The 27,793-nt window shown below is 36.7% G+C and overlaps 1 pseudogene; it reads left to right on the top strand.

Moving 5' to 3' along the window:
- On the top strand, positions 1-27,049 carry LOC145599163 (cucumisin-like; annotated as a pseudogene).
- The last annotated feature ends 744 nt before the right edge of the window (positions 27,050-27,793 follow it).

Genomic DNA, 27,793 nt, shown 5'->3' on the forward strand with positions numbered 1-27,793 from the left:
ATGGGTGATCAGATTAATCCAGACGGTTCTGCAAAAAGCCTTCATATTGACATGTTAAGCAACGTTCTTGAGGGGTGAGGACAATTTTCTACTCTACTTATCATATTATATTATATATTATTGTGAGTTTTTTAATGTAGCATTCTATAAAATTTAATTAATATTCAAATATAAATGTTGAATTGAAGACTGGCCACATAATATTTATTAATTTTTTTTAGTGCGGCTGGTCACACCGTGTGACAAGTTAACACACACCAAGTAATCCTTACCTACAAGTAATTCTTGACTGAGTAAGCTCTGAGCGAGTGAGTAATCCTTGATAGAGTAAGTACCCCTAAGTGAGTGAGTAACCCCTACAACACTAAGTAATCTCATAATGGCTGGTCATACAGTGTAGCCAATCACATGCATATAAAAGTTCGTGTTTCTTTTAAATTTTGTTCCAATAACAAAAGTTTCTTAATAAAAATTCCATTTTTCCTCAAAATCAACCTCTTAATTATTTACATGTTGGTGTCATTTTACATATGAACGAAACAACTATGTTAGTGTGCCTTCTCAAAAGCTAAGGTTTCGGAACACCTTCTATATTCATACGAGAATTTCCATGGATGCGTAGCAATACTAACTGAAGATGAAGCAGAGGTTATCGCTGGTACATAACTATGAACCTTTAATTGCACTACTCCCTTCTAAGAACTTATTTTTTCCTTATTGTATTAATTGGAACTTACGTACAATAATATATCGATTATGCAAGGCATGGATGGAGTTGTTTCCGTTTTTCGAAACGAAAATGTTTACCATCATACAAAAAGGTCTTGGGATTTCATGGGTGTCCTTGAGGATGTTGAGAGAAGCAACATCGAGGGTGATGTTATTGTTGGAGTTATTGATAGTGGAATTTGGCCTGAATCTGAAAGCTTTCAAGATCAAGGTCTTGGTCCACCTCCCGCCAAATGGAAGGGCCGTTGTCAAACTTCACAAAACTTTACATGTAACAAGTAAGATTTCTCTTTTTATACTAGAATATGACAAAATTTACATTTTTGTAAATTGATTTGTGAAATAAAAACTATTCTTTATATAATAAGCAAGTAGTATATATATTTATATAACATAATACTATATAATAATTTATTTTGAATATAGTAGAGCTGATCATGTTATGCCCATGCCCATCTCGATTTTTACCTGTTGGCCTAGCAAGATGTCAAGTTGGGCCCGACTTGAATTTTTTTTTTTTTTGTTTTCCTGTGGGCCCTAGACATGTTTTGGCTAACCCGAAAAGCCTACTAGGCTGCATTCCGAATCTTGGCTCTGCCTAGCCAAGTAGGCTAATTTTTGTAGCCCTTTGATCACCTCTAGATTATAGGATTGTGGGAGGAACATAGGCTCTGATACAATATCATGTATTAAGGATAAATATAGCCTTCCCTTGACTAGAGAGGCTTGATGGTGTATACTCCATATAATAGTAGTAATATATTGAGAGAGCAAGTTCAAAATTTTAAACCAAGCATAGCTTGGTCTAGTGGTAAGGTTTGCATCTCACAACCTTATTATAGGCACTTTGGGGTGGGGATTTCAATTTCTTACCCATCCCCCCAGTTCCAAATTGCACCTATGAGAGATTCCTGCCTCGTAGGGCCCTATTAGAAGTGGAAGTAGGCACGTAGTGGGTTGCAAAGTTGAGTTTTATTGCATGAGTTCAGTTAAGTGGGTACATGCAAGCTCCTATTTATACTCACTAATGTCGGTTACTTCCACCGACTTTGCTCATTCAATTTTTTCTCCTTTTTTCTTCTTCTTTCTAGATAAATCTAGGTAGTATGCTTTTGTTTAGTTTTCTAGATTATTCTTATTAGATATTTATCCTAGGTTTGTACAAGATATTTCTAGATTACATTTAATATATTACTCCTAGATTTTTCTAGATTAGTTTTTTCAACACTCCCCCTTAATCTGAAAAATCTTGAACACCGAGTTGTCTTCGAAAATGGAGGAATTTATCTGTTGGTAGTGCATTGGTGAATATATCTGCGAGCTGATCTCCCGTCTTGCAGAATTGTAGCTCGATCTCCTGTTTCTCGACCAGTTCTCGGATGAAGTGATGTCGTATCTCGATATGCTTCGTCCGACTATGAAAGACTGGATTCCTTGTCATGGCAATAGCTGACATATTGTCACAATGGATGGTTGTTGGATCTTCCGTGTCTTGCCGTAGATCTTGAAGAATTCTCCTTAGCCAGACTGCTTCACATGCTGCGCTTGTGGCCGATATGTATTTGATGATAGTGCCACCGTTGCCTGTTTCTTTGATGACCAGGAGACGGACTTCGATCCTATCTGGAACACGTATCCACTCATACTTCTTCGATCATCAATGCTTCCAGCCCAGTCGTTGTCTGTGTAGCCTGTGAGCTTGTAGTTGATCTCAGACTCGTACATTATTCCATGGCTCTTCGTCCATTTGATATACCTGAGAATCCTCTTTACTGCTCAAAGATGTGTCTTGCTAGGTTCACTCATGAACCTAGAGACAATGCTGACTGCATTTACTATGTCGGGCCTTGTGTTTGTAAGATAGATGAGAGATCCGACCATGCTACGATAGAGCGATGCATCTACTTTCTCCTTTCCATCATATTTGGAGAGCTTCTCATTCGTAGCCATTGGTGTCGCCATTGGCTTGCAATCGCTCATGTTGAAATTTTTGAGCATATCTTCAACATATTTCTCTTGTGAGAGAAAAATTCTTCCTGGACTTTGCTTTACTTGCATGCCAAGGAAGTATTTCATAGCTCCAAGGTCGGTCATCTCATATTCCGACATCATTGCCTTTTTGAAGTCTTCGATCATTTTTGAGTTAGTGCCCATGTAGATAAGATCATCTACATAAAGGCACAATATGAGAAAATCATGTGGTCCTTGGGCCTTGATGTAGATTGATGGCTCACTTGGGCTTTTTATAAACCCATTTTGAATAAGATAGCCATCAATATTACTATTCCATGCACGAGGAGCCTGCTTGAGCCCATAGAGGGCCTTTCGAAGGCGATACACCTTTTCTTCCTTGCCTTCGATTACATATCCTTGCGGTTGCTCAACATATACTTCCTCTTTTAGATCGCCATTAAGAAAAGAAGATTTGACATCTAATTGAAAAACTTGTAATTTAAGTTGAGCTGCGAGTGCAAGGACTGACCTGATCGTCTCCATTTGAACAACTGGAGCATATGTCTCGTTGAAATCAATTCCAGGTTGTTGTGAATAGCCTTTTGCAACTAGGCGAGCCTTGTATTTTTTAATGGAGCCATCTTCATTGTACTTGATCTTGTAGACCCATTTGAGGGCTATTATTTCTTTGTCTCGAGGCTTTTCAACAAGCTCCCATGTGTGGTTCTTCTCGATCATCTTGATTTCTTCATTCATAGCGTCGATCCATTTTTCTTCTCGTGCTGCCTCTTGGAAGCCTTGTGGTTCGCTGGCGATGAGGGCCATGATAGCATGATTGCACTGATATTTATCCAAGTAGGCTGGAGGACGCCTGGGTCGTTGTGATCGTCGAACTTCTTGTGTTGGACTTGATTCTGGCGTTGTGCTAGAGCTTGATGGTGACCTTGGGCTGCTCTGCGGTGATCTTGGGCTACTTGGTGTTGACCTTGGACTGCTTGGGCCTTCACCTTCATCTGGGCTTTAAGATGGAATGACTGCTGCAGGAACTTCTGGATCTTGAACTTCCGGATTGCTCTCTTTCACTACTACAAAACCTGTTGATTTTCGACGCTATGCCTTCGACGCTGTCAATAGGGCATCACTAGAAAATTGGGTTTCCGTGTTTTCTCGACGCTTTTTAGTCCTCACTTGTTGACTTAAAAAAGCGTCCAGAATAATCGCGTGCTAAGCAGATGTTCTATAGCTTGCGAACTTAAACAAAATTGGGGGAAAAATATAAAAAATGTTCCTCTTTCTTCTCCAATAACTAAACCCTAACCTTCCACTAAAATTCTCTCATGAATTAATCGCTCTCCAGATTCCAAGCCCAGTAACAAATTAAACTTTAAGATGCTTTATTATTTCGTCATATTGGTATGTATTTTAATTGTTTTCTGTTTTTCTTCTTTCTCTTTAGATTTTGATTTTAAGGGTTTTTGTTTTAATGCTTACTTTCGATTTTGATTTTGATTTTTTCTTAATTTATCATGGAGGAAGAAGGGATAATGAAAGCTGTGATTGTGAAGTCTCTTTGACAACAGCAGCTACAAAAAAGATAAACAATCAATTGTTCACATACAGACCCAAATGTCACTCATTATCGCTATTACTTTGGAGAAATTTCTCGCATCTACTTACTTCTCTATTTTTTTTCTATGATTTGAGAAGGTAATTTCTAAATTCTATTAATTTTGGTTTAAGTTTGTTTGTTTTGGTGAATTGAGAATTTATTTGTTGGTAATTTATTTTATAAAATTTACAAAAGGGATCAAATTTTGTCTTCAGGTAAAGGCCTCTTCACAATTCTTTTGATAATACCCACAACGTTTGCCTGGGTAAGTCCATTTCTTTGGAATTAGGACCATAACTAGACCAAATTGAAATTTTATTGATTCTATTTCTTTGTTAAGTAGTAATAAATCATAGTAAGACCAAAGTAATTGGTTGATTGGATTGGAAAATTATCTCTAGATTGCCCATTGAATCTTTCTTATTTTCACGTCTTGTCTCTTCATGTGCTGTATTATTAGATAATTTAGAGTTTACTACTAGGGGTAACATTTATTGCAATTGAAATTTGAGTGCTTTTCTGTATACAATAATCTGTATATTTGAGTCCTTTTGTATATGAATATGCTAATGTTGATATTAGTTGTAGTGTATATGTAGTAGATATATTGATTTAGTGGTTGCATGTAAGTATTACTTACTAGTGAGTATTGCTGATTAGATGTGGAAATTTTATTGTATAGTAGTTTAGGATAAGTAAGGCTTGTCTCTTTTCATTTCTCGTAACATGTATTAAACTTTTAATGCTCTTTTTGTTATTGGTCTTTAGCATTTACTCATATTAGTGGTCTTGTAGAAATAAACTTAATGTTATTGTTAATATTTATCTTAATCTATTTAATATGATCAGAGGTTGACATAGGAATTTAGTACCTTGATTGTTGCTCTTGGGATTTGTGTCGATCACATTCTTAGTTCTTAAGTTGGTAAGATATTAATCAATAAGGCTTCTGACCTTGTGAGCATGGAGTATGGATTCTAGATATTCTTGCATTTAACTTCCTTTTATAATTGGATCTCCATATCTATCATTTCAGGTTGCATCTATTTCTTTGGGTGTTTATTATTTGATTTTCGTAACTAGTTTACATAGTTGGAGTATATATTAATAGGATGCATGTACTCTCTAAAACATATGAATATAATTTCTCTACTCACTCCAATTGTATTTGTTGTCATCCTTCTCTTTGCAGATAGTACTCAGATACAACCTTACCTTTCATACATGAATCATTTCTTTTATATATATAATTATATCTTCTAGATTGTTTTAGAGTTTTATTTTTCAATCATGTCAATTCCGTCTCTGTGATAAAGGGCCTAATACAAAGTGTTTGTATGATTGTGACTTTTATACATATAGTCTTAACTTATTGGATAGATAGAGTATAGGGATCATTGAATATAGTGGGTGCCTTTGTTCTGTATTATATTGTTTGGTTCCTAGAAAAGGTAAGAGATCTTCAGCTGTAGAAACTCTTATCCCCTTCAATATAGCATATATACTTATGTTGCTCAGACTTGGATATGATTGTCTAGCCCTTTCAAGTGTGAAACTGCAACTTTCCCTCTGTTATTCCCCTAGCTTCCCTTTCTTAAAATGTTGCATTTGTTCATTGTAATTATTATTCTTGTCATAGAGAGAAGATAAACATAATTCATCCTTAGTTAAATTAGTGTCTTGTCATATGGAGAATCTTAAAATACTATATATCTCAATCTCATGCTACAAATAACAAAATAGAAATAATGCACTTTGGTTTATATTTTTTCCTTAAAAATGTAATGTATGCCTTTGAGATCTTCATGGATCAATTATGATTTTAATCATTTCACTACTTCAAAAAAAAAAAAAAAAATTATGATTTCAGTACATTAAGCTTCAACTTTCCTTCCAATTAAACCCCTCCTTATATGATATGGTCCAAAGTGAGGTACCTCTGTCAGTGACCTGATGAAAAGAGTAGTTGTGTGCTTGTATCCATCAGATTATCATATCTACTTCATGATTTTCTTGGTGTATTTAACTCCATTTTATATGTTTTACCATGAGAGATTGACGGTTATGTAGACTCATCGTAGCTAATATTTATATGACCTAGTTGCTTTTTTACATGGCAACACACATAGACCGATTCTAATTGTTGGTTTTGATTAGCCTAAAATTGTTTTATTTAATTTCCCATGTAGTGTGAAAAGTTTACAAATCACAACCACTGGTTTAGAGTTGTTCAAAGTTGTTGCTTTTATATAGAGACCTGTTATTTATTAGTTTCTTGGTCATGACTCCTTGTTATGAGTTGGTTTCTCTTACTATGGATTTCTATGTGACCAATTTATCCCATTTCAGAAATAAATATAAATTGGTAATAAACTTGCAATTTGGATCTATGAGGTTGCTTCTCTATGTTGCCTTTTCTTTAGTCCTCTTCTCATTTATGAAATCCCTTTATGCATACTATTGGTTATGACCCCCTTTCTACCACCCTTACCCCATTTACTTTTGAACCAGACTCCGGCACTAGTCAATATTGTTCTTGGCAGCGAGCATAGTACCAGGATAATTTCTTAAGGCGAAAGCTTCTCCGAAATTTCTAAACTATGCACAAGAATTATTGTGAATGACATAACCTATTTTTTGTCGGTGCTTTACACTAGTGTTTCAAGAATTAAAGGTTAAAGTTGATAGTCCTATATCAGGGATCCAAAGGGCTTTAGTGTGACTATCTACCGAATTTGATCTATGGCGGCTTACCCTTTACTCATTTCTTTAAAGATTGTATGCTTCATTCATCGCTTTTTTTGCATTTTTAAATTATTTGCTTTATTGGAATAATTTGAAAAATTACACCCATTTTCATAGTGTTACAGGGATTGCCTTTCTCAATTACAGAGTGGGCTTGTCCTGATGAATTTTAGAGAACTATCTATCTAAAGATGGAAATAGAGTTGTTGTATTGGGGACTATGATTAGGAGGGTTTGAAGAAGTTTTTTCTCCACTGGATGCTTTTATGCTAATTTGGTGCTTACTTGATCTCCCTGCTACTCTTGTCTTGCTGACATAGCAGCCTCATGGCAGGTGGCTTGGCAACAGGTTGGGTGTTGCAGGTACATATGTGTTGTGGCTATTGTTATTAATTGTTGTTCGGTTTTTGTTCTTGTTTGATGTTGCTGCTGTTAATGTTTTATGTTGCTGCTTCATGCATTGAGGTGTTGTTGCAAACTTGCTACTGCCTTTCTTTGTTAACTGTGTTGTTGCCCCGGCAATATTCATGGTTGTGTTTGTGTCCTATCTTGTGTGTGTTCGTGGTTGTGATTGTGTTCTATCTTGTGTTACTAGACTTGAACCCTTTTTATGAATTTACCTGTAAAGCTCTAGGATTCTACTTCGACAAAGCTAAGCTCACCTATGGCCCAACCTCACTTGCCTGTAGGACCTTTTTTAGTCCCATCTTGTTATATACTTTGACTTATATAAATAAAAGAAACACTATTTGTGTACTAATAACTTACTATAGGACTCTAGGACTCGAGTTTAATAAATCAAACCAGTCAACGGTAAGCAAGGAAGGAACTTGGATTGCTCGAAAAGTATTTTGAGTCTGTTAAAGAAGTAATTGGATGCAAATGCATGTTTGTTATAATATAGTTGTGACTTTTCATATTTAATAGGATTTCAGAAGGGCTTGTTATCAAAATATGTATTTAGTAAAAGCTTGCTTGTTATAATTGTGAGTTTTCAGTATATTTGTATCTTGCATGATGTTACGAATTTTTTCAGCAACAGTATGCAATCTTAATGTCTTCTCCCTCTTGCAGATGGAAGGTCTGAAGATTGTTTGTCATCTTTTCCTGACAGAAATGCATCAGGGAAGTCTGATGACTCCATTAGCATGAATCAAATTAAAGGCATGGCAATACAAGAATTCGAGAAACGCAGTGATATTGCTAGGAAGGCTGCATGCCTGCATCATTTCCTATGTACGATGAGAAAGAGTAGCAATCTATACCTGATGTAATTATCTGCTAATATTCTGCTGTAATTTTCTATTAGTTTGATATATGCCTTATGTTGATTTAACAATTTTTCTGTACTCTTACATGCAGAAGTACATTATCGTCGATAATTTTAGCTGTGTTTCTGTTTGAGATAGGTAGCTAGTCCAGCAAAAGGTTCAGACAACACTTCTATTCGCAACCCCTGATGTACGATGCCAAGGTTAATGATGTGATCATGGTTGGCCAATCGTGGAGGCTTGTCACACCAATTTTAGTGATTCATAAAAAATGTATTTGTACTTTTCTTTTAATTATATAGAATTTTGGCTTAGATAATAGCATGTCAGAATATAATGGTTTTTGGCATAGTATTGTATATATACCACAAGTTGTACTCTTCTTTGATTATGAATAAATTAAAATTGAATTTGAATAAATTTTTCTTTTAAATTTTTTTTCAACTATGATATTTGCTAGCTATATTAAGTTCCAATGATTAAATTAAATTTTAATTCTGCCGGAAAAATATTGTTCACATTGGATACATTTATAAATAGTATGGACTAGAAAAAGCGTCGCTTAATATAAAAATATGGACAGAAAAAAGCGTCAAAAAATATAGGACAACTAATATATGAATCTAAGGACACAAAAAAGTGTCGCAATTTTGTGATTATAGACAAGAAAAAGCGTCGCCAAACCTGAGAAAGTGCGCGAACTGATACAAGTTTCGACGCTTCGTATAAACATTTGGACAACAAAAAGCGTCGAGAATTGCGACGCTTTTTAGCGTCCTGTAAATTTCTCGACTCACGTTTTTTCGACGCTTTTTAGCAGCGTCGAGAAATATTTTTACGACGCTCTTTAGCGTCGAAAAAAGGCCAAAAAAGCGTCCAAAAAACACGCTTTTTGTAGTAGTGGTTCCATTGCCATTGTGCTCTTTCGTTGAATATGACATCTCTGGAGATGATTAACTCCTTGGATTCGGGCTGATAGAGACGATATCCTTTTGTCTCGTCACTGTATCCAATGAAGATACATTTTTCTCCTTTTCCATCTAGCTTATACCGATTCTCCTTCGGGGCGTGGGCATATGCAATGCACCCGAAAACTTTGAGGTGCTCGACTCTTGGCTTTCGTTTGTGCCAAGCTTCGTATGGCGTCATGCTTCTTATTGCTTTCGTGGGAGACCTGTTCAGGATGTGAATAGTTGTGCGGACAGCTTCTGCCCAGTAGATTTTTTCCTTGCATCATACTCCGAGCCATTTCAGCAATTGTCTCGTTTCTCCTTTCTGCAACACCATTTTGTTGTGGTGTACGTCTGACTGTAAGCTCCTTTTTTATGCCGTTCTCTTTACAGAATTTGTTGAATTCATTGCTTGTGAATTCTCCCCCACGATCGGTTCTTAGAACCTTTATTGAATGGCCACTTTGTTTTTCTGTGAGGGCTTTAAATTGCATGAAGTGGGATAGTGCTTCTGATTTTTTCTCCAAGAAATATACCCACATCATGCGTGAAAAATCATCAACAATCAACAGAAAGTATCTTTTTCCGCCAAGAGACAGATTCTTGGTAGGACCCCATATATCAGCATGGACAAGCTCTAATGGAGCTCTAGCCCTCCAAGATGAAGTTGGAAATGGTGATCTATGCATTTTGCCATAGATACAACCCTCACAAATTTTCTTTTCATTAGTGATTGGTGGTAGCCCAATCACCATTTCTCTATTTTTTAACAGTTTTAAACTGTCAAAATTTAAATGCCCGAATCTCAAATGCCACAAGGTGGACTCATCCACTGTTGTGCTTAGGGCAATGTTTGACTCCAATTGCATTTTAAGTGGAAATTATTTTTTTGGAGCCATTTTAGTGGTAGTGATTAATTGCCCCTTTTTCTTGTCATATATGTGGCACTGATTATTATCAAATTTCACCATATAGCCCTTTTGGACTAATTAGCCCACACTTAGTAAATTTTGTGCCAGCCCAGGGACATAAAAGACGTCGGGGATGAATTTAGAGGAGCCATTTTTTGTTTTAACAACAATTGTTCCCTTTCCGGAAACTTCTTGATTACTCCCATCACCAAGAGTAATTTGTGATTTTATATTTTCATCAAGAGTTACAAAGAAATTTTTATTTCCGGTCATGTGGTTGGAACAACCACTATCTATATACCATATGTCATTTTGCTCTTCTTGAGCATTTAGACAGGTATAAAATAGTTGATCATTATTTTCAGTGAAGTTGGCCTCTTCTTTTTGCCGGAAATAACAATCTTTTTCAAAATGAGAGTGTCGTGTACATCTTTTGCATTTGTACCGACAATCTCTTGTATTATGGCCATTTTTCTTGCATAATATGCAAAAAAAGTTATTATCTCGGCTCCCTTGGTTTTTATAATTTCCTCTTCCCCGACCTCGATTATTAAAATTTTTCTTTTTTGGTTGAAAATTATTTTCATGGCTATTTTTATTTTCTCCATTAGAAAATTTTAATTTAGCCTGAAAGGCTTGTTCTACTGGCTGCTCATCAAATCTACGCATTCTTTCTTCATGAGCCAGTAGAGAGCCCATTAGCTCAGTCATGTTGAGCAATTTTAAATCTTTATTAGATTCTTCTATGGCAGCCACTATGTGATCAAATTTTTTGGTGAGAGTGCATAGTATTTTCCGGATTATTTTAACATCTTCAATTGTGTCTCCATTAAATCGAATTTGGTTAACAATATTTGAGACTCGATCAACATAAGATTGAATTGATTCATTATCGGTCATTTGTAGGCTATCAAATTGACCCCACAAAGATTGAAGCTTAAAGAGTATTACCTTTTCTGAGCCTCTATATTTTGTCTCCAGGATACTCCATGCCTCCTTTGCCGTTGTAGCGGCCATGATCGTAGGTAGTATTGTTTCATCTACCCCACGATAAATTATGGAAAGGGCATAATGATCCCTTCTTATGTTTTGTTTGTATTGGCCTCTCTTAGAGGCATCCCAAGAAGCCTCTTCATTGACATCTTTGGGTTTCTCATACCCAACTTCAATAATTTCCCAAATGTCTTGGGTAATGAAGATTGATTTCATTTGCATACTCCATTGATCAAATTTCTCCCCCTTAAATGTAGGTACCCAATTAACTTGGGGATTAAAATTGTTTGTGTTTGTGTTTAAGTTTGTGTTTGGATTTGGAATATGGGAGGCCATTTGAATTTATGTGGAGTTGTTGTTATATTTGATTTTGGATGATGAATGGAAAATGGAGGCTTTGGATTAATTGGCTCTAGATACCAAATGTTAGAAGTGGAAGTAGGCATGTACTGGGTTGCAAAGTTGAGTTTTATTGCATGAGTTCAGTTAAGTGAGTACATGCAAGCTCCTATTTATACTCACTACTGTCGGTTACTTCCACCGACTTTGCTCCTTCAATTTTTTCTCCTTTTTTCTTCTTCTTTCTAGATTAATCTAGGTAGTATGCTTTTGTTTAGTTTTCTAGATTATTCTTATTAGATATTTATCCTAGGTTTGTACAAGATATTTCTAGATTACATTTAATATATTACTCCTAGATTTTTCTAGATTAGTTTTTTCAACAGGCCCTTCTCCCTACGAACCAAAAAAAAAAAGTTCAAAATTTTGAAACAATTCATCTTACCATTATTATATGCTTCCACTCTTGTAGCAAGATAATTGGTGCTCAATATTTTCGAGCTGATGGAAACTTCAGCAAGGACGAACCATCGCCAAGAGACACAGTTGGGCACGGAACACACACTGCCTCCATAGTTGCTGGAAGAGTTGTAGAAAGTGCAAGCTTCCTAGGCCTCGGCCAAGGAATTGCTCGAGGTGGTGTACCATCAGCCAGGATCGCTGTTTACAAGACGTGTTGGTCCTATGAAGGTTGTAAATTTGCCGATGTCTTGGCAGCATTTGATGCAGCCATATCAGATGGAGTGGACATTATTTCAGTTTCACTTGGAAATCCTGAAATCGAAGCATTACCGTATTTCCGCGATCCAATAGCCATAGGATCATTTCATGCAATGAAAAGAGGAATCTTGACTTCTACAGCTAGTGGCAATAGTGGTCCTTGTCTTCGAAGTCTTAGCAATTATGCACCATGGCTACTCACCGTAGGAGCCGGTACTATAGATCGTAAGTTCACCACTCAGGTCCAACCTGACAATGGCATGGTCTTAGAGGTGAGTTACATACTATTCTTTACTCCCTCTGTTTTTTTTTTTTTTTTTTTTTTTCTAATAATCCCAAATTGACTTTATATAGTCAAATCTTATAAAATTTGACCAAAAATTCACATTTAGGGCCTGTTCTCATTGACTGAACTCAGCTGAATTGAACTGAACTGAACTGAACTGAAATGAATATTTTATAAGAGAAGGAAATTAGGAGCTGAACTGAACTGAACTGAACTAAATTTCAACGTAAGAGAACAGACCCTTAGTCGTGTGATATTGTTAAATTCATCTGTGTAGTTTTATAATGTCAAGATTTTATAATTTTTGGTCCGGAGTAAATGAGTAATATATAATCAAATATATTAATGGTCAAATGTAGCTCGTAACATAGTTCTATTTAGAAAGTTAAAAGCTGTAAAGTTAAATGTACTCTTAATGCAGGGGATTTCACTAAATACATTTGATCACGAAAATAAGACTTTCCCCCTAATCTATGGAGGAGATGCCCCAGACACGTTATCCTCGAACTCAACACTTTCAAGGTATTACTCCTTCAGTTTTTTTTTAAATGTATCACTTTGATTTTTGCACTATTCTCATACCATGGTTGACTTATATTTTTCATCTCTATAAAATAAGCAAAGTGATGTGATTATATAAAATATCATTAGATTAGTCATAAGTCTAGTTTCATAATATAATTTTGTTACAATTTTAACTAATAAATAATTAAAGATATTAATGGTCAAACTTATGTCTCGACAAATATGGTAGTCAAATTGATGAAAAAAAAAAAGACAGAGAGTATTATTATATAGTTTGTCAGTTTATGCCTGGATAGATACAGAGTTGCTGCATAATTATATTTTGTTTAATTAATTGTGAATAATTTAATAGAGTAAAATTTCACAAAATTGCAGGTATTGCTTACCAGATTCATTAAATAAAACATTGGTGGAAGGCAAGATTGTAGTATGCGACATGCTATTAAGACCCGACCGTGGGTTAGAGGAGGTTTTTGTTGATGGTGCAGCTGGGACAATAATGCACTTTGCTGAACCCAATCTTTATGATACTGCACTTTCTTTCCCTCTCCCTGCATCTTATATTCGCGATGATGATGTTGTTCATCTTATTGCCTACACAAGAAACTTAACAAGGTATTAAGTTTGAACTTTTTTCCCGGCCCATAATATGAATTAGATGTGAGCTGTGAGCATGTCACGTTGTCTAAAAGTACTTTTATTATTTTAAACCATGGAGATTCACAACAGGCAATGATGACACATCTAATTTAAGCTCGTGGGTACCACTCATAAACGTTTACCACGACTTGTTGCCATTATTAATTATTTTCAATTGTCATGTGTGTAGCACCCCATTTGGAACAATTAGTGCTTTCAAATTTCAAACCGAAACCGTTTAACTGCCCGAAACCGACCGACCCAAATGAGAACCGAACCGATTAAAAATCGATTTTTTTGAAACCGAAAACCGACCCGAACTGTATTTTAGTAAACCCGAAACCGAATCGATCCGAATAATGTTAAACCGTATAAGAACCGAACCCGTTAACAAACCGAACCAAATATAAACCGAACTGAAAGAAAACCGAACCGAAAAAGAACCGAACCGTATCTAACCCGAAACCGTTTAAACTGGCAAAAAAACCGCTTACACCGAACCGTTAGCAAACTGCTACCCGTTTGCACCGAACCATTTAAAAACCGAACTGATTGTAAACCGAACTGGTTATAAACCGAACCGTTTATGAACCTGTAGACACCCATTTGTGTCTCCCCAAAACCAAACCCAGTGATGAGTACCTTTCATGTCGAATCATAATCGAATGAAACGAAAGTGTGGAAAGGTCTAGTGTTGCGGAAAGTTTTTAATTCTTTTCTTCTCTCTATTTTTGAAAACTTTATTTTAAGAAAACAGCCAATCCAGTTTGGTTGGTCCATGATATGGGTCCAATAATAGTGTAGTTGGATGGGGCTTGCAAAGACCTTTCCAACGATATATTATAAGCCCAATTCCGATGAATATTGAGGAAATTATGACCAATTTACTAAACTGGGCCCGGTTTGAGCTTTATGTACAGCCCAATGATCTAGGGGAGGGCCTAATATGATTTGTCATTCCTAATGTAATTAGGAATGGTTTTAGTCTTCTAGAATCTTCTAGAAGGTTCTTTTCATTCCTAATTCAATTAGCATTGATAAGTTGACTTTGTTGACTTTTTCAGAGTTTTAATCAAAATCAAATAGCATTTTCGAAGAAATTATATTATTTTATCTTCCAGTACGGTAAATCTATCGGATTTTCGAAAACGCGTTGAAATCCGATTTGGCGTCCAACCCCAGGCCTTGGCGCCAGGCGCTAGCCATTGGTGTCTGGCGCCAGCTAGCCAGGGTTGGCGTCAATCCTGTTTTGCGATCGTCAGACTCTGTTTTGTTAATTTTATCTTTTTGGCTGATTTTCTCTATAAATAACGTATTAAAACTCCGTTTTCGATAACCAGATTTCATCAATTCTTATTTCAATTCACCAACTCTCATCAAGATTTTCTTGATTATTCTCTCTCCCTCTCTTTTTCTAAACTAGCCTTTTTCACACAAAATTCCGCATTCGCAAGATCTAGATACACCTAGCCACATTCGAAGTTGCCTTCGCCCTAGACGTGAAAGGTTTTAATTTCTGAGGGTTTGGTCCCAAATCTCTATTTAAATTATTTAATTTAATTGCTTTGATTATTATTTTTCCTTGAAGTTACTAACGTGTGTATTTTGTTATTAGAAAGAGGTACGAGGCATCAAAGTAAGTACTTTAATTGATTAATTGATATTATGATCATGTTTATATTGTTGTTATGATGTTCCTAGTATCATGTCTAGGGTATTTTTAATATTAAATATGATTGTTACGATGCTTCCTATTCTTTTCCTAATATTTATTCATGTTAGTATCATGTTAGGGCTAAAGTTTTGATTTTTATCGCTTAGTGACATGCTAGGGTTTGTTATTAATCTTGTTAGTATCATGCCTAGGATCTTGCTATTTTTATTATGCTTTAACATGATTATGAATATTATTATTGTTATTATGATGATTATTATTTTAATTATGATTTATGATTGTCATGATTATAATTATTATTTTTTATTGATTATCATGTTGCTTGATATTTATATGTTATTGCTTGATCACACATTTCATGCATGTTTAAAGGGAATTTGTACTTGTAATCACGCTTAATAAGATAATTAATAATCTTGTTTAGGGTTAATGTGATTATAATTCAAGTGATCGCCAATAATAGTTTGTTTGTGCATTAATATTCAACCAACATAGATTAAACAGGTTTAGGGTTAATCCTATTGATTGCATGTTAATTAAAAAGCGCACATGAATACGATCAGAATAAAGTAGAGGCCTATTATTAGGGCAGGTTCAATCTCTTTTAGGTTGGATTTGTACCTTCATCCCCGGACCCTTATTTGGTTCATGACCTTATGGAGTTTACGATCTCTTGGATCGTTAAAGGGTGTAACCTTCACCTCGTGAACGATTTACAAGTTCCTTAAAAACTTGTTGGCGACTCTTTTGCTCTATCTTCTTCCCTTTTGGACGCCACCGTACTTTGGTGTATGATCACAGTAGGGTTCAAGCTAGTGGGATTTTAAGGCTTGAAATTATTCCCTACAGTTTTTGGCGACTCCACTGGGGAGGATTTATATTTTAATTCCTGAATTTGTTTCGGCAATGATCTAGAATGAGTGGATGAGACTCGAAAAGTTCTAAGTATTTCATGTGCGTAATTTTGATTAACATTATTGTCATATGCATAAAAAGGTTCTCATTGGAAAGACCATCCGTAATGAGTAAAAAATATAGGATTTTACACGTAGGAAATTTGAGAAATGTCTTTCACAACTAGGACTGAAATAACACCGCGCGAAACTGGAAGATTTTATCGAGCACAGAAAGCTGCTGAGGCATGTGGGAAGTAGCGTCAGGGGCCAGAGCTTGGCGCCACACTTTTAGCCGTAGCGCCAGACGCTAGTATTGGCGCCAGGCGCTACAGTTAAAAGTTGGCGCCAGTCTCTGTTTGCTGGCGCCAATTTCCCCCAATACTGAGCCAGAAATATGCGTTCTAATTTCGACCGGTTTTTCGTATTGTTTGCTCGATCCTACTTCCTGATTGAATTTTTTTTCACTTTTCTGAAACCCATATGTGTTCTACATATGGACATAACCCTCTGGGAATTCATGCTCCATCTACCCGATTGAACGCTCCGTGCAACAAAGGGTACATCCGAGATGTTGAATTCACCAAACCATGGAAGCGAGTTTTTTTCAAAAACTCGCGGTGTCCCATCCACTCGCGCCAACCCTTCACGGTTAGGCTTCCGCGCGGTGCATCCGGACAATTAACCATGGACCCTCTATTGACTAACCCATATCCCGAGCTTTAGAGAACTAGAGCCATGGTTAGGTTGCAAACTCATTGCATCATATTGTGCCTACTTGACTAATTGTGCATTATTTGTTGTGCATATATATTCTATGTTTCTCTTAACCGTTTGTTGATTTGTGTTGAGACTAAAATTAATGACTTAAAGAACTTTGCCTATTTAATTAATTAATTATTTATTTAATTTGAGTCAATAAAGTCTAATTTTTCAATCGGAATTGACCTAGTACGACTTTAGGCATACCCCAATTGACTAATAATACCGAAAACAGTCCCAGACCGAAGCTCCAATATTGGCGCCAAAGTCTGAGCTGTAGCGCCACATTATAGTGTGTAGCACCAGACATTAACTAAATTGTCTGGCGCCAACCACCATAATGTGACGCCAGTCCTGTCGTTTGGCCGATAGTTCGGATTATTTGTCGAGTCATCACCTAAGGTCTAATTAACCAGTTTACTAATTAACTCGGTTAATTTTCGCTGTCAATAACACCTTGTCAAGTCATTAATCGAGTCTTGGTCACATAGTCTAGCCACGTGGTCATGACACGAGTCTCAACATGTCACCTACACTCACTAGTCTTAGCACACACTTTGAGTATATGTCACCATGACCATGTCTTAGGTTCATGCATGAGTCGGTTTTTTCCGTCATTTGAGTTGAGGGGGTACATTCTATTCTTAATTCTTCACATCCCTCCACCTAAATCTTCTTCACATTCTTCCATATTTCTTCACTTCCCCCATCCATTGCATGTTGAATAAAGTTTGAGTCAAATAATTAACAATAAGTATCCCCAAATTCCTTTTCCACAGTACTTGGTCAAGGAAAGAAGGACGATTAATCAAGGACAACCTCTTTATTCAAGTCTCACTTTTTGATAAATCGATTCGTCAAAAGAGGAAGGCTAAGAAGATAATGGCAACTCAAGAAGAATTCAATGAGCTTAGGAACCAATTGGTTACCATGACTGAAACACTGAAGCTCCTCACACTTAAGGTCGATGATCCCGTGAAGCAACAACAGATGGATCTCATGCAAGAGAGTCTAAGCAAGTTATCTAGTGACTATAAATTTCAGGGCATAAGTTCACAAGGGGTCTCGCTGGACAAGGAACTTCTTCCGCATAAGTTCAACGCCACTGACATCCCTAAATTCAAGGCAACAGATAACCCTTACTTCCATCTAAGAGCTTTTGAAACTATAATGAGCATTAAGGGTATCGATAAGAAGGTTTTCCCCTCTCTGTTCCCATTATCTCTTGAAACCGTTTGCCAACAATGGTTCTTCTCCCTTGACAAAGAGAAAACCTCTACCTGGGAATCGATAGTAAACGCTTTCGTTGATAGGTACAAGTGAAATATTCAAGTTGAAACCGACCATAGACAACTCGAGATGCTAAGACAAAAAGAGAATGAAGGCTTCACTTCTTTCTTCACTAAATGGAGGGAAACTTCTGCTAATATGGTCAAGGCTCCTACCGAAAAAGAATCTGTGAGGATGTTTATCAAGAATCTCCAAGGGATGTATTCAAAGCACTTAAAGTACCAACACAACTTGAATACTTTCAAAGCTGTCTATAATATAGGCATTGACATTGAAGATGACCTTCTGAAAGATAATAGTGCGAGAGGAAAGAAGAGCGACCATCCTTCTTCTTCCTCTCCCATTAATGAGGTACATGCTACAAACACCTCTAAACCACGAATCCAAAGATAAAAAAGGGTGTTCACTCCACTTGGTATAAGTTATGAAACGGCTTTCGAGAAGCTACATCACAAAGGACTAGTCATGCCCATAGGGCCCATCAAAGATCCGGTTCCAGAAGCCAGGCCACCTAAGTGGGATCCTAATAAGCATTGCAAATATCACCAAGGAAAGGGTCACGACACCGAGGAGTGTTGGAAACTCAAAGAAGCTATTCAAGATCTGATCGATGACAATGAAACTTCCGAGATTCTAGCCATCGAAGATGACCAAGCATCCTTTGATCCATCACTTCTTATCACAACCGTAGGAGAGCCCGTGGTCGAGACGGCTTATATGACCTCTCTCGATGAAGTGGCCATAATTGAGGAGGATGAAAGTCTTTTCTTAGATAATACCAAGGAAGAACCGTCAAGTCTAAAAGAGGAAATTCGAAAACTGCAAGACGTCATTGCCATGCTTTTGAATGTGGTAGAAGGATTAGCAAATCGGGTGATGGCCATTGAACAAAATTCTCGCCAAGAGTTTAATGAAGAACTAAATGCTCCTAAGCCACAAGCAAAACGGACCATTGAAGAATACACGCCAATAAGAATGACTTACAATGAAGCTTTCGACTACCTTCACGATCAAGGTCTTATCCACCCCATTGTTCCCAGTCAAGACCCTCCACCTGAAAAACGGTTTCCCAATTGGGATCCAAATTCTTATTGTCGATACCATAGAGGTCGTGGTCACACCACCGAAGTATGTCTCGCCCTCAAAGATCGTGTTCAAGATCTCATTGATTCAAATCTCCTTCATGTTCCTCCACGCGACAAGAAGGCGAAGATTAGTAACAATAGTAACCACGGTGGCTGGAAAGGAAAGAAGAGCGACAATCCTTCTTCTTCCGAAAACGCCCACTCTAGTAATAATGTTAGTACCTTTGACCATAATGATGTCTTAGCCGCGGACAATCAAGGATCTAAAAGGAAACCCAGGCGAGAGTTCACACCCATTGGAATGACCTACGATGCTGCTTTCGATCGTCTCTATGATCAAGGATTAATCAAACCTATTGGCCCTACCGAGGATCCAACACCAGAAAATCGATCTTCGAGATGGAATCCAAACTCCTATTGCAAGTACCATCGAGGGCGCGGTCATACTACCGATGAATGCTACAGGTTTCAAAATCTCATTCAAGACCTCATAGAGGCAAACAAGATCCCATTGCCTCTAGCTAACGAGAAGACTGGGTGATGATGACGCAAACAACACAAGACAAGAGGCGAACTTCAATGACAAGATTTCATGACCTCTTTTTCTATTTCTTTTTCATTTTTTCCTTTCCCCAATAAGTCTAGCATAGGCACCTTTTATTTTCCTTTAGATTATTTTTGTAGTTTTTCTTTTCTTTTCCCTTTTTAATAAAATGAGCATTTATTTCCTTATATATGATCATTTCATTATATTGCATCAAACATAATAAAAAAAAAAGAAAAAAAATCCATGTCGAATTAAGCACAAGGTATACCAATGATTTAAGGCAACCCTTGTAGCCACATCATATCTCCTTTCGCCTTTCTAATTTACAAATCCTTTCTTCATAAACCACTTTGAGCCTCGTCTAACGATAGACCTTTCTTTTTTCAACCTACATCTATCTAACCTTGGGATGGGATGGTGTGCAAATTATGCAATTCTAAAAAACATGAGTGAATTTAGAAAATTAAAATAAGCAAAAAAAATAAATAGAAGTGTACAAAAGGGCAAGTGTTCCAATGTCTTTGATATGAAAATATCTTCGATAAGAACACGTCTCAGATTGCGTCTCTTATCAAGTGCTCGGTACCGTGCCTGAGAAACATGAATGCCAAGTGAGTGATAGACCGCATGATCGAGATTGCTCACACTTATAAAAATAAAAATAAATGTTAAAGCAAAGAGAGCTAAAAAAAAACAGTAGAAACTCAAGCATGAAAATACAAAGATTCAGAAGCAAGGTTGCACACCTTGGGGGCTTGTCTAGGGTCTTGAGCCTTTATCCCCTTCTTCTATAACCTTTAGCCTAACCGCGTTACAACCCTTAAAAGACATTTTTGAGGTACACACACTTGTGCGAGGTTCGGCTAGAGCTACGTTCGGCCTGATTCCTAACGGATACGTAGGCAACCTCACATCGAGGTGCGGCCGTAATAAACATGCATTCATATTCACTTTCACACACTTGCACCATGATCATATCAAGGAATCTCCAATGCTCATCCCTTTTCACTTAGAGCTAGACTTGGGGGCTTGGTCCTTACATCATTAGCTTACCTAGCCTAAGAGTCACCATTATTTGGCTCTTCTAACAATATGTTTTTCCACACACTTAGCTCTTGTGGCCTAGCTTTAGTGTCACTATCACACACTGCACAGATACATGACCAAATATACTTCCCTTTAGGAACCCTTTGTCATGAAATCTTAACACAACGTTGAATCATACCTTATCATATCAACATCACCCATAATTGTCATTGCATCACGAAGTATGAAGTGCTTAGCCTCCGTGCCTAAGATACCCAAATACTTTCATCATTGAGTCAACCATTGAGATAGCCTAAGATGGATTAATCCTTGCACCTTGAGAGATAGTATCAAATGACATTTGACTAAGCTCATTCAACATGCATCTTCAGACTTTCGATTCTTTTTCGCGTCTTTCTTTTTCTGGAGAAAGTCGGTACCCTCCACAAAAATGACGAAAAATTTTTGCTTATTTGCATTTTCGAGTCGCATAATCAACACTATGCACACACGGGTCATGAGTCTAAGACATGTGTCATTTCACTTTGAGTCGAGTCAACCTCGAGTCAGTCAATCAGCGAGTCAAGTTTATACCTTGAGTTGTGTCAAGTCGATGAGTCAAGCAACATTAAACCTTAGGTCAACCCTAAGATAACATTAAGCCTTAGGTCAACCCTAAGATAATTAAAGAAATTGCCAAAGTTCTATAGTCAAAAATAAATACAGGTGTAGCAGAACAGGGAAGACCGTATCACAGCGTTCGGCGACAGAATCAATTCTTGGCGCCAGAAATATCTCAACAACAACAGAGCTCGAAGCCTATCAGAAAGGTGATTTCGACTTCATACAGCAATTTTGGGTTCCTTGGTGCGCCAGTTAGCCCCTATAAGCAATTTGACATGATTAAGTAGTCAGTTTGATTACAATCACAATAAGGGGTCGACCTGATGAAAGATCGTCTCGCTTAGCTTAAAGCGCCTAAGATATGGCTCATTACGGAAACACCGACATACTGGTTTTAGCGAAAGCAAAGTTCAGGCGAGCTTTAGAGATCGACAAACGTTGGTCTTCGGAAATTTTTTTCTTCAAGACATTATCGCAACAAACGTTCAAGCACTGAAGCTCTATTGTTCAGAGACGCGTGAACATTTCCATCAAGCTCTTTTGCTCCAAAGACCCGTGGGCATATCATTCAAAAGCTCTTTTGTTCAGAGACGCGTGGACATTTCCTATTTTCAAGCTCTTTTGTTCAGAGACGCGTGGACATTTCCTATTTTCAAGCTCTTTTGTTAAGAGACGCGTGGACATTTCCTACAAGCTCTTTTGCTCAGAGACGCGTGGGCATCCTATTATCAAGCTCTTCGTTCAGAGACGCGTGGACACATCATTCAGAAGATCATATCAAAAAGAAGCTCTTTGTTCAGAGACGAGTGAACATCGAAACAGCAAGGTGGCGTTCCCTGGATTATGGAGAGTTGTCACAAACAACTGAGGATTGTTTCAAGAGAAGCAATCTTCGATAGTATTCCCTTGGACGCGAAATATTATCAATGCGGATGGAGATTGTTTCAAGAGAAGCAATCTTCGATAATGTTCCCTAGGATGTGGAATATTATCATTGCGAAGGAGGATAGTTTCAGGCGAAGCAATCTTCTAATTTGGAAGCAGTTACGGGCGTAGCGGTTTTCAAGCGGGATGGCATTCTCTAGCTTGCAGGAGGTCATCAAAACAGTAAAGCAGCAACAATCGGTTACTTTCAGAGACGTGTGCTCGACGGTGCAAGATACGCGTTTCTTAACTCTTTTATCTGTTTAACTAACGCTAGTTTGCAGGTATCGGCGTTACAAGAGTGATTTAGGATCGCAGAACGTTCTGAATCATTATCCGTCCCTATCGATACTTTGACTTTTGTTTTCGAAACTTGCGTTTCTCCAAACTCAGTCAAAGTGGGGGCTTCTGTAGACACCCATTTGTGTCTCCCCAAAACCAAACCCAGTGATGAGTACCTTTCATGTCGAATCATAATCGAATGAAATGAAAGTGTGGAAAGGTCTAGTGTTGCGGAAAGTTTTTAATTCTTTTCTTCTCTCTATTTTGAAAACTTTATTTTAAGAAAACAGCCAATCCAGTTTGGTTGGTCCATGATATGGGTCCAATAATAGTGTAGTTGGATGGGGCTTGCAAAGACCTTTCCAACGATATATTATAAGCCCAATTCCGATGAATATTGAGGAAATTATGACCAATTTACTAAACTGGGCCCGGTTTGAGCTTTATGTACAGCCCAATGATCTAGGGGAGGGCCTAATATGATTTTTCATTCCTAATGTAATTAGGAATGGTTTTAGTCTTCTAGAATCTTCTAGAAGGTTCTTTTCATTCCTAATTCAATTAGCATTGATAAGTTGACTTTGTTGACTTTTTCAGAGTTTTAATCAAAATCAAATAGCATTTTCGAAGAAATTATATTATTTTATCTTCCAGTACGGTAAATCTATCGGATTTTCGAAAACGCGTTGAAATCCGGTTTGGCGTCCAACCCCAGGCCTTGGCGCCAGGCGCTAGCCATTGGTGTCTGGCGCCAGCTAGCCAGGGTTGGCGTCAATCCTGTTTTGCGATCGTCAGACTCTGTTTTGTTAATTTTATCTTTTTGGCTGATTTTCTCTATAAATAACGTATTAAAACTCCGTTTTCGATAACCAGATTTCATCAATTCTTATTTCAATTCACCAACTCTCATCAAGATTTTCTTGATTATTCTCTCTCTCTCTCTCTTTTTCTAAACTAGCCTTTTTCACACAAAATTCCGCATTCGCAAGATCTAGATACACCTAGCCACATTCGAAGTTGCCTTCGCCCTAGACGTGAAAGGTTTTAATTTCTGAGGGTTTGGTCCCAAATCTCTATTTAAATTATTTAATTTAATTGCTTTGATTATTATTTTTCCTTGAAGTTACTAACGCGTGTATTTTGTTATTAGAAAGAGGTACGAGGCATCAAAGTAAGTACTTTAATTGATTAATTGATATTATGATCATGTTTATATTGTTGTTATGATGTTCCTAGTATCATGTCTAGGGTATTTTTAATATTAAATATGATTGTTACGATGCTTCCTATTCTTTTCCTAATATTTATTCATGTTAGTATCATGTTAGGGCTAAAGATTTGATTTTTATCGCTTAGTGACATGCTAGGGTTTGTTATTAATCTTGTTAGTATCATGCCTAGGATCTTGCTATTTTTATTATGCTTTAACATGATTATGAATATTATTATTGTTATTATGATGATTATTATTTTAATTATGATTTATGATTGTCATGATTATAATTATTATTTTTTATTGATTATCATGTTGCTTGATATTTATATGTTATTGCTTGATCACACATTTCATGCATGTTTAAAGGGAATTTGTACTTGTAATCACGCTTAATAAGATAATTAATAATCTTGTTTAGGGTTAATGTGATTATAATTCAAGTGATCGCCAATAATAGTTTGTTTGTGCATTAATATTCAACCAACATAGATTAAACAGGTTTAGGGTTAATCCTATTGATTGCATGTTAATTAAAAAGCGCACATGAATACGATCAGAATAAAGTAGAGGCCTATTATTAGGGCAGGTTCAATCTCTTTTAGGTTGGATTTGTACCTTCATCCCCGGACCCTTATTTGGTTCATGACCTTATGGAGTTTACGATCTCTTGGATCGTTAAAGGGTGTAACCTTCACCTCGTGAACGGTTTACAAGTTCCTTAAAAACTTGTTGGCGACTCTTTTGCTCTATCTTCTTCCCTTTTGGACGCCACCGTACTTTAGTGTATGATCACAGTGGGGTTCAAGCTAGTGGGATTTTTAAGCTCGAAATTATTCCCTACAGAACCAAACTGCTTCTAAATCGAACCGTTTACAAACTTTTTTTTATAAATAAATGGATTTTTTTTTTTTTGACGGGAATATAATTAAATGGATTAAATATTAGAAATCTTAGAATATTTTTTTAAAAATAGCAAGGCAAATCATTCATTAAGGTCTTAAGGATAATCAATATTACCTTGTTAATCAGTCATTAGTGTTTTCTTTCATTATACAAATCAAAGCACTTTGTAATATCTTCATAATTTCATGAAAATATATAATGATAAACGAGTCATAATTATCAGTCTTGTTGACTAATCAAGTATCGAATTACCAAATTGCAAATTTCCATTTCACAAGAACTCATCAAATCATGATTATGATACTATGCGTAGTATATAAATGATTAAATAAGAAGCATATAATAACCTAATTGTAAAACAATAATACATTAATACACTAACTCTTATAATCTACTTCGTAATAAACTAGTAAGATCAGTATGACTAAACTTGAAACAGAACATAATATGTATTTATAAAATCAATGAGAATATGTTTATAATATGATGCCTAAATATGAAATGATTCGCGACTTTATATAAAACTTGTGAACGCAAAAGGTTAGCAAGTACTCTCAAATTTCAAACCAAAACCATTTAACTGCCCGAATCCAAACAACTCGATAAACAATTTATTTTTTGAAGCCGAAAACCGACCCGAACCGTAATTTAGTAAACTTGGGAACCGATATGAATAACGTTAAAGTGGTTAAACCATCGAAGAACCGAACCAGTTATAAACTGAACCGAAAAAGAACCGAACCAGTTAAAAACTGAACCGAAAAAGAACCGAACCAATTATAAACTGAACCAAAAAAGAACCGAACTGTTTCTAACCCTTTCCAGCCCGAAACTGTTTGAACCGGGATAAAAACCGTTTACACCGCACCGTTAACAAACCGCAACCCGTTTGCACCGAACCGTTTACTACCCGGACTGTTTACAACCCGAACCGAATTAAAACCGCTTAAGAATAAACCGAAACCGAATCGAACCGATAACTATTTAAACCGAACCAAAACCGACCCGTGAGACAATTAAACCGATTCCAAACCGACCCGATTAAATACCGAACCGATTTCAAACCGAACCGAAACCAAACGGTCAAACCGTTTTGACAGTGCTATGAACAATACATAAAAGTGTAGAAGTGAAGGATGCATCAGCACCATATGTAGCTTCATTTTCCTCCAGAGGTCCTCATCCACTCTCACCCCATATTCTCAAGGTAAGAGATTATGTACTCGTCTAATGAACTGACCGATTAATCATCATTAAGATATAACTAGTACAACTACGCTAAATCAAGCCAGAAGAGCTAACATACATACCGGGGTTGATTGCTAATATAGCCAGATCTAATTGCCCCCGGAGTGGACATTCTAGCAGCTTGGTCACCGGTTGCATCTGTATCAAGAGTTGAAGGTGATCCGCGATCTGTGCCTTATACCATAGCGTCTGGGACTTCCATGGCATGCCCACATGCCACTGCTGTTGCTGCTTATGTTAAGTCTTTCCATCCTACTTGGTCCGCTGCTACCATTAGATCCGCTCTCATGACTACTGGTAATGTGTTTTGAAATATATGTTACCATAAATCTATACTTAGATAAAGTATATCTTCTAACGTTTATGTAATTTGACGGCTCTTCCTATGAGCCATGCTAAAAATGGAGAAGCTGAATTATCATATGGTTCAGGCTACATTATTAACCCCTTGAAGGCTGTAAACCCCGGGCTTGTATACGATGCTGAAGAGGTTGACTACGTGAAATTCTTGTGCAGTCAAGGCCTCGAAGACATTAACATGAACCGAGTAACAGGAGATAATAGCAGTTGTCAAGGAAATATTACTAATTGGGATCTCAATTACCCTTCAATCGCGCTCCCTACAAGTGTAGGCTCCTTTAGTTCAATGTTTACTAGGACTGTCACTAATGTTGGATCGCCTAATTCGACGTATAACGCTGTAGTTACTACGCCTCAAGGGCAGGCATTGTCCATCAAAGTGCAACCATCTGTTTTGTCGTTCAATTCTCTTGGACAGAAAATAACATTTACGGTAAGGGTTTCAGGGACAATTGGTATGAGAGCTTTGATATCATCTTCTTTGGTGTGGGATGATGGTCAACATCAAGTTCGAAGCCCTATTGTTGTTTTTAATTTGTCTTAGATGCTTCATGTTTGGCTTGAAAACTAAGCTAGATCTATAAATTTGGATAAGTGGGTCAAGTTTGTACATTGTTTTTGTTGATTAAGGATTAAATTGTTCACAATTTGTAAATACATTCAGTAAAATATATTGTAGTAACATGTGTTTGTATATATATTTATATAGACATATACATTATACATACTAAATTTGTAGTTTTGTATACTTGTATGTCAATTGGATTGAAATGGTTTCTTTTGTGTTGATCATCCACTCCACCTCCAGCGGCTTGCATTGCGGACTTGGTCGCGAAATAGACAAGAGCGTGCTACATGATATCTATCTAGTGTGAAAATACACAAGATGTGTAAACAATATAAATATAGGTTAGTAGGTAGACTGTAGACTTTAATTACATCCTCCGTTTCACAAATATTGCAACAAAGAATGGAATTTCATATCCAAATCACGTTTTATATATTAAATATCTATAATTATATAAGAGTAAAAATTATAAAAAGTTGATATTATGAAAATATTTTACGAGACGAATCTAACAAGATCTCACTTGGCTATGATTTACTTGGTCAAACAAGGTTTATGAATAGTGCAAAAGTCTAATTGTTACAATATTACTAGAACGGAGGAAGTATATTTTAATAAATGCCAGCTATTTTCTCTCGTTTCATTTCATTTTTAGCCTCCTTTATTCTAACAAGCAAGATATTTCATTAATAATGTCATCATCCATCTAAAATATTGTAG

Source organism: Chenopodium album, chromosome 2 (genome assembly GCF_948465745.1).
Source record: "Chenopodium album chromosome 2, dcCheAlbu1.1, whole genome shotgun sequence".
Lineage (NCBI taxonomy): Eukaryota > Viridiplantae > Streptophyta > Magnoliopsida > Caryophyllales > Amaranthaceae > Chenopodium > Chenopodium album.